Source organism: Archocentrus centrarchus, chromosome 4 (genome assembly GCF_007364275.1).
Source record: "Archocentrus centrarchus isolate MPI-CPG fArcCen1 chromosome 4, fArcCen1, whole genome shotgun sequence".
In the NCBI taxonomy this organism is placed as follows: Eukaryota; Metazoa; Chordata; class Actinopteri; order Cichliformes; family Cichlidae; genus Archocentrus; species Archocentrus centrarchus.
Window position 1 is genome coordinate 21,384,888 of NC_044349.1, and position 12,682 is coordinate 21,397,569.

At 39.1% G+C, this 12,682-nt stretch overlaps 1 protein-coding gene across 1 annotated transcript in view; it reads left to right on the forward strand.

Moving 5' to 3' along the window:
- agbl4 (AGBL carboxypeptidase 4) overlaps positions 1–12,682 on the forward strand; it is a 367,133-nt gene that overhangs the window by 258,532 nt on the left and 95,919 nt on the right. The window lies entirely within an intron of this gene.

Here is a 12,682-nt window from a genome sequence, read left to right on the forward strand (position 1 = left end):
ATTGACATAGTAACTCAGACCCATTCAGTCATCCAGAGTAAATATGTGGTTAGACACCATGTTTCTAAGATTTGTAGGGCCGAGTACACTAACTTCAGTTTTATCTGAATTTAGAAGTAGTTTAACTAATTGGTGTGTGTCATCTGACGTCATGGACAGAGAAAGCTGGGTATCACCTTCATAGCAATGAAAATGTGTGCAATGTAAGGGAAGTATACATAATGTAAATAGAATTGGTCCTGGCACAGAACCCTGTGGTACTCCATAATTAATCTTAGCATGTGAAGGAGACTCCCCACTGACACTGACAAATTGTAGTCTGTTACATAGATATGATTCAAATCACTGCAGCGCGGTACCTTTAATACCTACAGCATGCCCTAGTTTCTGTAATAAAATATTATGGTCAACACGATCAAATGCTGCACTGAGGTCTAGCAGGACGAGCAGAGAGATGAGTCCACTGTCAGAGGCGATAAGAAGATCATTTCTAACCTTCACTAATGCTGTTTCTGTACTGTGATGAATTCTGAATCCTAAATGAAACTCTTCAAATAAACCGTTCCTTGTAGATGATCAGTTAGCTGTTTTACAACTACTCTTTCAAGAATTTTTGAGATAAAAGAAGGTTGGAGATTGGCCCATGATTAGCTAAGACAGCTGGATCAAGTGATGGCTTTTTAAGTAATGATTTAATTACTGGCACCTTAAAAGTCTGTGGTACATAGCCCATTAATAAAGATAGATTGATCATATTTAAGATTGAAGCATTAATTAATGGTAGGACTTCTTTGAGCAGTTTTGTAGGAATGGTATCTAATAGACACTTTAATGGCTTGAAAGAAGTAACTACTGAAGTTAACTCAGAAAGATCAATCGGAGAGTCCAAACAAGGATTAGAATTATTAAAAGCAGCTGTATGTAATGATACATCTGTGAGATGGTTGTGAATAATTTTTTTGCTAGTGGTTAAAATTTTATTTGTGAAGAAAATTCATGAAGTCATTGCTAGTTAAAGAAATACTCAGCTCAACAGATCTCTGTCTCTGTTGAGCCAAATAATGTCTATGTTTTTATATATGTATATGTTGCTGAAATTTATGTCCGAGTTTGCCACCTTAGGGTTGAGCAATATGGAAAAATAATCTTATCACAATAATTTATTTCATATAATCAATGCAGATATCTATCACAATATAGATCAAATTAATATTTCTGTCAATATTAAAGGTTCCTTTTTAACTCGGGAGTGATATGTGAAGATATAAGTTTAGTTTTGGTTTAAATATTACTTTTTAGTCAGAAGTTGAACATGATAAATGTACTGTAGAACATTATAGAACCATATTTTGAGTAAATAACATAGGTATATATAATAAACTAAAATCATAATTCTGATTAGGCAGAAGCTTCAGGTGTTACAGAAGAACACAAACAAAATGAACAACCTAATTATTTTGTCATTTAAAACATAACACAGATATAATACAAAATAAAATCTCAAAAAATATACTGTATAAGTTCTTTTGTATAGATTCAAACTGTTTTTATTTGCAGCCCCAATCCATCTGTCAATCTCCCGCTCCCTTCTCCTCTCTATTTCAAAAAACGCTCCACTCTGGAGCCCGTTTTCAAAAAGTATCGTTTTCATGTAAATGGCAGGCCAAAACGCATCAAAACTTTGCCATTTTCATCTGAAAACGTTCTCATGTAAACGGGGCCTTAGAGATACTAATTCGCTTACTTGCCACTTCACACTTGGTTGTGATCCGCTCCTGTGCAAGCCGGAGGCCACGACCTGATGAAGCCAAGAGGAACACATCATCCACAAAAAGAAAAGATGAGATTCTGAGGCCACCAAGGCAGAAGCCTTCCGCCATTTGGCTATGTCTAGAAATTATTGTCCATAAAAGTTATGAACAGAATGAGTGACAAAGGGGAGCCCTGGAGGATTCCAACACCCACTGGAAACAAGTCCAAGTTATTATCAGTAATGCGGACCGAGTTCTCGCTGCAGTTGTACAGGGACTGAATGGCCCATAACAATGGTGCTAGACACCCCGTACTCCCACACCGCCCACCACAGGATGCCCTAAGGAACATGGTCAAATGCCTTCTCCAAGTCCACAAAGCACATGCAGACTGGATGGGCAAACTCCCACGCACACTCAAATATCCTATTCTTAAAGATAGGGACTACCACCCCAGTCTGCCAGTCCAGAGACATCGCTCCAGATCTCCATGCAGTGTTGCAGAGACGTGTCAACCAAGACACCAGCCCCTCTCCCTCCATCTCCCTGGTAACCCTATCCCAGGCAGTGTAAACTGTTCCCTTGTTGTATCTAGCTACTTTAATCGCTGCTTAAATCCAACATTTAACATTTAACCTGACATCAGCGGCACAGGCACCAGCAGCCTTTCTTTCTTGCAGACTACACACCTGTGTGCAGCATGTGGGTATGTGTTGCTTCATGTTATATAATTTTACTCTGATATAGCCAACATACAACAGTTCAATACAGTGGACTGTGAGGCAGCTGCAAATACTTTGTGTTATGTTGTTTATGCTGTTTATGTTGCATGTGCAGGCTGTATATTCCTTTAACTCTGATTAATGTTTAAAATTCTTATTCTAAACACAACTAAAATGGTTTGTGCTCATTCATGCACACTACTCCTCATCACTGCACATTACTGAATCAAGCATGCACAGCTCCAGCTACAACAATCAGGTGCAAACAACTTTAAAATAAAAAGGTTTTAATATATTCGATATATAAATCACTATTTTTCATTCAGTTGCAAGCCTTTGAATTGTGTATGTGAAAAGCAGGATTTTTGTTGCACATCTGAGTATTTCAGTGTTTAATCTGAATTTAATATGTTCTGTCAGTTTATCTTCAAGAACGTAATTTGTGTGTGTACATTTTGTAAGTGGATTTCTCCTCCTTTTCAGCTGACATGAGATACATCATGTGGGCACATTTTGTAGGAAGTACTTTGAATTATATCCACTACGTAGCTCAAACTCATAACATGTGGTTATGCACGCATATGGTGCTCCAAGTTTGACTGGATGTGAAAACATATCACAAAGTAGTTGCAATGTTAGAAATCTATGCCAGTCTCTTAGAGAGGCAGCTGTGTGAACAAGGGATTTACTCAGATGGAGAGCAAGGAAAAAAAATTAAAAAAAACGGGGGAGGAGAAACAGATGGTGACGGCATGAGAATACAGAGACCCATATGTCTAAGGTATCTGGATGATCTAATATGCTTTGATTAGAATAATGCATATGTGAAGCTCATGGAGACCCGGTTAATTTAGCAGGTTTATTTTGCAGCTGTTCTTCAGGCCCTGAGCTTAGGCAAGACCCACCGATGGCTTTCGCTGTTTGACAGAGGGCAAACACACAGACAGAAAAGGTGAGCAAGATGAGGAAGAGTGTGTGAAAGATTTTAGGGCAACACCTTGGATGCCCAAGCGAGGAAAAAAAAGTCATCATATGCGGTACATTCTGGAGTTTAAACATTTACAGCTAATCTGAGATGTGATACATCAAAAAACAAATTTGATTAATGCAGTGCGAGACATTGTCAACGCATTTACAAATACATTTCTTCAGCCCTTTATTGTGTCTCAAAAGGATGTATAATTTTTCATGTACATTGTTTGTAGTGAATGAATGTGGCCTGTTTTCAGGAATATCAAAGTAGGGGAGGTAAGAAAAAATGTCTTGGAATATAAAGGTGTTTTTTTTTTTTATGAATGGTTTATGATTTACCTCAGCTTTGTACAAAAAAGAGAGAACCACAATGATTCTTCAACAGTGTGTTTCTTTTTATTCTTCAGTAAGCGCTGGACATTTCATGTCTTCTTATCTCTTCTGCCTTTTCAGCACAGTTATTTACAGGCTTTAGTCAGGCCCCTGAAAGACTTGGGGTTAACTATTTTGTGTTAGCTTTGGTCAGCGGTGAAAAGGATCTTCAGCTTGTGTTGTTATGAAACATGGAACAGCTTCTTAAAGCATTTTGTTACCTACTAGCTAGCTACTGAACCAAAGCATGCTATATTAACTGTTTTGTTGTACATACCTTTATGTTATATACTTATATATACTATACCCATACAGTATATATAAGTTCCCATGTATATACTCTATATATAGTAACCAGTTATCCACCGCATTCTTGCACTTTCCATTAATAAGTAGTTACATCTTATAGTCAGTTTAATAAACAATGATGTCAAGCAAGTTCATTTTTGTTGTGTGCTGCAGCGTGGCGTTGCTTCCAGCTGGCAATATGGAGATACTTGCTCAACAAATCAGAAAGCTGTCATTCCATGGTCCTGCTTACACTCTCAACATATAGTTTATTTCCTTCTCATCCCTGTTATGCTTTCATGTGTGCAGGTGTCAATACAGTAGTGGTTGTAGAATTTCAGTTTATAGCCATCTGCAGCAAAAACACTAACTTTTTTATCTGGCACTTTTTAAAGTGCCAGATACTTTCAGTTTTTGAAGCAGCTTTCCAAATATCAGCAAACTGTTTGTGTGCAGCTTGGCACTTAGGGACCAGTATACCCGCCGCATTGGTTGCTTTGAACACGATGGTTACGTCGCCACAGCTCCGTACTATTTGCGCATGTACTCACTGCATTATTTTCCTAAACAATAGGTGTAGCTACTCAGACAAAACCTTCACATGTGGGAGTAGAAGATGAGTTCAGAAACTCACATCTTTTCAAGCCATTGCAACATCTTCCTCTCTATAATCTTTGATAGTACACCCCTTCTTAGGGTGACCCCACCTGCTGAATCCTACTTTAACCTCTGGTTGATACTGTGGTGACTCTCATTAAGGCATTCTCATACAAAGGCCAAACATCATTGTCAGGTTTCCTCATCACTTTGAAGAAACCCTGAACATTTGCAGAGTGGATTCATCAGAGGAAGTATGGTCACCTCTTTCTGTTTGACAGTTGCTGAGATCTCTTCAGGGAATTTGCATCATCTTTCTGGCAATGACCACTGTTTCCATTTGTGCTTGGATATGACTCAGCAGCACTTTATATCATAAGTAGATGTGAGTGAGTCATAGTGATCTTCTTCAGTCATGATTAAACACTTCCTACCTGTTTGAGTAATTGTGGTTTCATAACTCTTAGCTGCTTATAGTGGAAACTTGGGTAATGTGAATTTTCTTAGATAATTTCCATTCAAAAAGCGAGGTTTGAATATATGACATATATGAAGATATGACATTACAAAGTTTAAAGAGTTTCATTTCATATCTATAGGCAAATAATGGAAATGCTTTCTAGTGATTTTCAGCGTTTGCGTATTGCTGGTTACTGTTATGTGAGCCCAGGCCTAAAGTTTAGTCTTTCTTTTCCGCCTCTTGTTAAGGTCCCTTCAGAGGTAGACCTAAATGCAGATCAAAACAGGGTTTTTTCCTGTTTTGGAAGTCCAAACATAAACAAAGCCTAACAAAACAGAAGTCCCAAAATTGACATGAAGCATAAGAATAAATACAGACAAAAAAAAGAGGAGCACAACACACAATTGGGAGAAGGGAAAAGAGGAAGACACTAATAGGGATGGGAATTAGGTGAGGAATGAGACACAAGTGAAAGTAGTCACGATGCTCAGCTAGACCCACACTAACTAAACAGAATACAGGGACAGTAGGACACAGGAGCACAAGCTGAGCCAGAGGCAATGCAGACATGGAAACACTGGAGAGGTTAGAGTAATAAGAAATCAAGAGACGACATTGCTAAACTGAAACTTGTCACTATAATAACTATGAAGTCAAAAAAGGAACCAAACACTCAAAACAAAAACCCACCACTGTGACACCACTTTTTTCTTCTTTTGATCTGTTGCACAGAAGAAGCTAACAGCATATTATTTCTCCTTTTGCATTTTAATTTAATTATTAAGTCTTATACATCAAAAAAAGCAGGGGGCTTTTGATTATTAGGCAAATGTGTAAACCACTACACTATGGAGGTGACACAAATCCCTTCGGGCTTGCATTAGGACGTGCATCCGGTGTAAAAATCTGCCAAATCAAGCATGTTGAGCTACACGCTGTGGTAGTACCACATGTTTGAATACTTTCATACCGCTATGCTCACCGATGCCATTTTAATTTTGGCCATTTGGGTTTGTTTACCAGTATGCAGCTTAAAATTTAAGCTCTGCATGATCTAGAGGTCCACACAAACAAGCACAGCCTAATAACTGCTGGGCAAAATGTTTTCTATTGCTATAAAAATGTTTTCTGCTGCCACATCGTTAAACTAAAGTGATAGTGAAGCGTCTTGTTAAAATGACACCGCACAGACATTTTTAATTTACATTAAAACTGCTTGAAACTCACCACCTCCTTCTTAGGTGTAGCTTACAGTAGTGGGCACAGTAGGAGTGCCCTCCTTCAGGGTTTAGTCTACACCCACAGAGGGACCCTCTACTGACTGAAATAGCTTTCAATTATTTCTTACTGAAAGGATTCTTCCTCTGACCAGTGTAGAGCTCAGTGTGCTGTGTAAATTAATGCAGATCATTATTCAGGTTGTTGTTATGAGTGGCCTTGAAGGGAAGTCTATTATATCCTTAACTTGGCAGACATATTTTATCATGCCCTGCTGCTTATTACTATTCACAGTAGGTGAGCAGATGCACATATACGCACACACACACACACACACACACACACACACACACACACACACACACACACACACACACACACACACATACACACTCTGAATATGGTGAAGGTTATTACGATGGCTGTATGAGGAGCAAGTGAAGCTTTCAGATGAGTGATTCTGATAGGGAAACACAGGCAGGACACCCCCCCCCCCCCCCCCCCCCCCCCCCGCCCGAAGATTAAAGGAGTTTCCGCTCCTTTGCTCCTTTTCTCCTTGTCCACCAACCACCTGCCTCCCTGTTTGCTGTTGATGCTTCGCCCTCTGCTCATTTGACTTAACAGCACTCGTTATCTGCAGTTATTTATTAGTATCTTATTTTATCACACTGGCATTGTTGTAATACATTTGACCTTTCGTCCTGTATTTTTTCCTCCTTTCCCTGTCCTTTATTCACTTTGTCTCTCGTTTCATAGCGCGGAGAAAACGAGGAATCACAGGGTATAAAAGAGCTAATAGGCTCAAGTGGCTTCATAATGTACTCTGTCTAAAGGAGGGAAAAAAAAGATTTGATGAGGATTCTGCTCCTGCTGCTCTGTTAGCTTCTGTCTCTAATGATGTTCATTAGCCACTCTGAACAGTGACTCACACTAAAACATATATTCACACATAATAAATAAATCTAACAGAGAGCTAAAGCAAAACTGCAGCTCCCAGGTTCTGTAAGAAAATCTCATTCAAAGTGCCACTGACAGTGTGTTCATATATTTACATGAATAATAGATTTTTTTTAAAATGATCTAATATAGTATATTCAATATTTATGCAGTGGGCTTCAATAAACACTCCTTATTCTGGAAGCCCCCAAACGAATGTTAGTAGACTAAACATCGCAGGCCGACAGAGTGGAGGAGCTGCAGCTAGCAGCAGCCATTCCCTTTTTTAAACCGCAGAGATTAAAACTAGAAAGTTTCAGTGATCAAAGTACCTTCTGTCCTGTTCTTTTAGTGGGACCTTTATTTCTTTCTGTGCTCACAAAGAAATCCTCCTTAACTTGTGGATGGATGGCATGGTGTCTTAGACCTGTAAACCCCGGGACTTCAGAGAGACCACTGTAAGAAATGCTGACTGAGAGATTGTATTGATTAGTGAAGCGCTCATTAAGCATGGTGTCATTTTTGAGGCTAACCCAACAAAAGCTTGCTACTGAGTGTATATATACCTTATACAATGTATTACACTCCTATATACAGATATTTAGGGAAGCTCAACCAAAACACTCAGTATCTCATCCCTCCATCTTTCTCATTTCACACACACTCCCGCACACAGACCCACTCAAACCTCACTCGGCCTTCTTTAATTGGACACTTGAGCGGCACACAACTGCATCTGGCTCCTGTTGAACACAGCCTGACATTTCAGACTGCTGACCTTTCCAGCCCCACCACAACTAAATAATGATTAGTCCTGGCAACTGTTCCACCACAGCAGCAGCCAGGTACATACACACTCACACACCGACAAGCAGTTACGCATAACGCACACAAACAGGTGCAAACCGCACATAACAGAACAACAGCAACAACACCTGCATTAAAGGCTTTGTCTTTTCACAGTGAGAAAATGGGGTGCAGACATTGATTTGAGAGGCTATTGTCATTCTTTTAGCTTATCGATTAGATTGTCCTTTTCCATATCTGCAGTCAGCACCCAATAATGTGTTGTTCTAAATTAACTCTGCTTGCCTCTGTTTAGTTTCTCCTTTCCCCTTTATGCACTCTCAGCATTACAGTGGAAAAAAGGTCAATCATATTCATGAGATCTGGGCCGATTTGAGAGGAGGGTGTCTGAGTGCATGTGTGCTCTCGTGCACACACTTTTAGGTTTGTGCACAGAAGTGTGTAGCGTGTGTGTCTAATGCAATGAGGCAGCATGAAGATAATAGGCAGTTCTCAGATCTCTCTTCTGACTTTCTTCCCTTTCAGCCTATCACTGCTCCCTTTGTGTCTCCATTTTCCTGCTGTTTCTGTCAGAACAAAATAGAAATGTTCTTCATTAGAGTCCATCTTTTTACAGATATTCTTTGGGTTCTGTGCTTTGCTTTCACCAGACAAAACCACAGTACATATCTCCTAGGTCAAAGGTCACATTTTGCCCAAGGAGTGTCTGAATCATATATTCATGTATTTATATATATATATATATATATATATATATATATATATATATATATATATATATATATATATATATATATATATATATATATATATATATATATATATATACACATATGTGGACGGTGAAGGTAACAGTGGTACCCGTGGTAATCAGAACACTCGGGGCAGTGACCCCCAAACTGGGAGTATGGCTCCAGCAGATTCCAGGAATGACATCCAAGATCTCTGTCCAGAAGAGTGCAGTCCTGGGAACAGCTAAGATACTGCACAGGACTCTCAGGCTCCCAGGCCTCTGGTAGAGGACCTGAGCTTGAAGGACAAACAAAGACTGGCTGCAGGATGAGTGGGGACATTTTTATACACACATAGCTGTGATCAGAAGTTTAGATACTGTAGATTCATCATGGGCATGACTATCATGGTACTTTGGGGCTTTTATTTATTTCTTTGAAATGATCTTTTTACAGGGTGGAATGATTGTATAGCATACATCTTTAATAACTTCAATAACACAAGAATTGGGTGCACAGGTTTGAATTTATTTTTAATTTTCTCTCATCTACGTGTACTCTATGTATACTTTTGACCCTGTGTGGCTTAGAGAGAATCCTAAATAAATTCCTAATTCCTAACTAAACTTGTGCACCCAATTCTTGTTTATTTTTTTTTTAAGTTATTAAAGATGTACTGTATGCTGTACAATCATTCCACCATGGAAAAAGAACAGTTTAAAGAAATCATTAAAACTCCAAAATTACCATGACATTCATGCCCTTAGAAATTAAATTGATAACACTAGCAAAAGATTAAATCTTGGTGGCTGTGGCTTAGGCAGTGGGCTGTTCATCCCTTAATAGCACCATTAATGGCTTGATTTCCTTGCCCTCCATTGACTTCTGAGGTAAGTTGCCTCGCTGCTTAACAAAACTTATTATGGTCAAGTAAAACAAAACTAAACATGTGGGATATAAAATAAAACAAGTTTTTCTATTAGAGTGAAAAGGAAGTACTTTTTTTAATAACTTTTTTTTGTACATGTGCCACGTTGAGATTTCAAAGTTCATCTCTTAGCATTGATTAAAATCTCATCATTCATCACTGAAATCACACATACCGAAGAAACGGAATTGCACAGGGTCGCCTGTGAGGCGATTTGATCAGAATGGCAGTGTGTTTTATATATTGCTTCGTATGATATTTGAAATATAACCATAATAGATAACATGAGTTGCATTATAAAACAGCTAATTTAAAAAAAAATGGCTTCAGGTCACTTCCTGGGATCAGTTCATTAGGTCTTTCAGACTGTCTCTGGTACCCTACACTTTCGAGGTGGAAATGCTCAGCCATGGCATTGACTGCCTCTTTTGCTTATTGGTTAAAAAACAACAAATTGACATGCTAAGGTTAAAAACTTGAGTTTAATTGGAGGGTGCCTTTAAACTCCCACGTTCCCTGATTATTTTCCACAGATGTACCAGCATGTACAGTGTCTCACTATTTGAATAAAGCTTCTGAAAAGAACCAGAATAAGTTGGTGATTGCTTTGAACTAAATTGTCTTGAGGGTAAACTTGGGGTCAACAAAGTCTTTCTCTCATTTGTACAATACACCAGCCTGGCCGCCTTATTCAGTGAACAGATAAAAGTCTCTGGCCAGACACCTAAACAATGTGGTAATATATTGTGAATTTATGTCCAGATGTACTTTTTATGGCCTTCATGAAAATTGCATTTGTTGAGTTGAGCCACATTATTAGTGTACAAAGAGTGTCTCTAAAACCTGTGACATCCTTGCTTCGTGAAAGATTATTATTTTAAGTTTGTGTTGGTACAGTTTCTGATTTACTTCAATGAAAAGATGTTTGTGCCAGAACCGTAATCTTTCTGTCTTTAATCTTGCAGAAAAAATTAACGTTAACCCGCTCATGTGTACCAGTTTCTTTTTGGCTCAGCTATAGACTTTCATCAGCTGATCTTTATCTATGAGACCATTTCCCTTTGAATTAGGCTCAAACATAAGAAATCTGCATTTATTTATAACATTTTCTTCTCATTTACTTCCATCTTTCCATAACCACACATTTTATGACTTAGAAGCAACAAAGCAATTACAGTTTTGTCTTTAGCACCTTTTAGTCATGCTCACTCTGTTTCTCTGAAATGTTAATTAGGTCTCCATTTAAAACAGAGAAAAGTGTTTAAACCCAATTTTTTTTCTCTCCAGCTGGTAACCCCGTCACAGCGCTGTAAAGCTATTATGCTATGATGTGTCTAAACATTTCTGAGCTTCTTACTTACATGTTGCCACCCTAACACCTCAGGCTTTTTCTGTATAGCAGCTTCCACACTGAGAAAAGTCTCTTTTGCTCACTTCAGGACAGGAAGCAGTGTTTCTAACCAAGCTGGCTTCACTGAGGGAAGGTGAAAAGAGAGCTCTGGAACAACCTGTATGTGACTTCCTGGTTGCTGCCCAGCCCTGGTCTACATACCTGAGCTGATAGTGTCTCAATGACTGCCAGCTTGACTGACTTTTAGGTTGTCAATATGCAGAGATTTTTTTTAGTGGAATATGTGATTTTTCAGAAAAGAGGAAAGAATAGGTTGGTGGAAAAAAGAACCAGATTATTTATATTTAAAAAAAAATACTATCAGGCTTTTGTGTAATTGAGCAGCTGTGAAAACAACAACTCCTATTACTGCCCTAATTTTATCCTTTCTCTGTGAATTTACATATTTTATCTCCCTCCTGTTCATTATGAGGGACCTATGCTTCCATTTTGATGTGGTTAGAAAACACACACATGAAGCAAACAGTGAAAGAGATGAAGGTCTGGTGGAAGGAGAGAAGAGAGGTGCACTGGCCGCCTCATATTGTGTATTTTCCAGTTGATTTTGTTGAAGGCTTCTCAACAGCGTAGCTAAATAAGCAGCAGCATGCTAATGAATGGAGAACGAGTGTGATAATTTACCAGACAAAGAATGGAGGACTGTGAGAGATAGCAGCCAGAGGGAATGACAGAAGCAGGGGGGGGGGGGGGGGGGGGGGGGGGGGGGGGGGGGGGGGGGTTAGAGGCAGCACAGTACTGAAAATATTTTGAAAATGTTTTTCATCAAACAATTATTTAACACCTGTTTCCATATAGCCCATATGCCTTGAAGGTTCTTTTTCTCAAGCTTATACCGATAATGCTTAGAATAAATATTCTCAGTGTTACAAATACAGTAATTTCATGCGCTGTACGCACAGTCAACCATGTGTTTCATGTTTTTGCATACAGAAAAAGGGAGCGAGAGAGAGGGGGCTAAACTCAGAGGACACTAAAATGACAACGTAGAAGCACAGACTCTGTCCTCTTTCTGAAAGGACGATGTGACGAAGGCAGTAAACAGTCTGTGAACAGGCTGTGGGCTCTGAGATTATTTCTTTGTCACCAGCAGAGCCACCAGTGTTGCTGAGCACTGCTGTGGAGCAAATCCTCCTAGAGAGGACTGATTGGATTTTTGTTCCAGGGAGCCTTTTGTGTTAGCAGCATAGGGACTAGATAATAGAGGTTGATGCCATTCTGTCTCTGTGTTATGGCTGGTGGAGTGGATTTCTGCCCTCTGTGTGTGTGTGTGTGTGTGTGTGTGTGTGTGTGTGTGTGTGTGTGTGTGTGTGTGTGTGTGTGTGTGTGTGTGTGTGTGTGTGTGGGGCCGGGACCTTGTCTCTCTAAACAACTACTTTATCACTTTTTGCAACTTATTGCAGTTCTCCTTACTTTAGAGCTTTTGGGACACTAATTGTTTATTCATTGAAGTTGGTTAATGCTCATTTTATTGTTAGGGCTTTGCAAACAT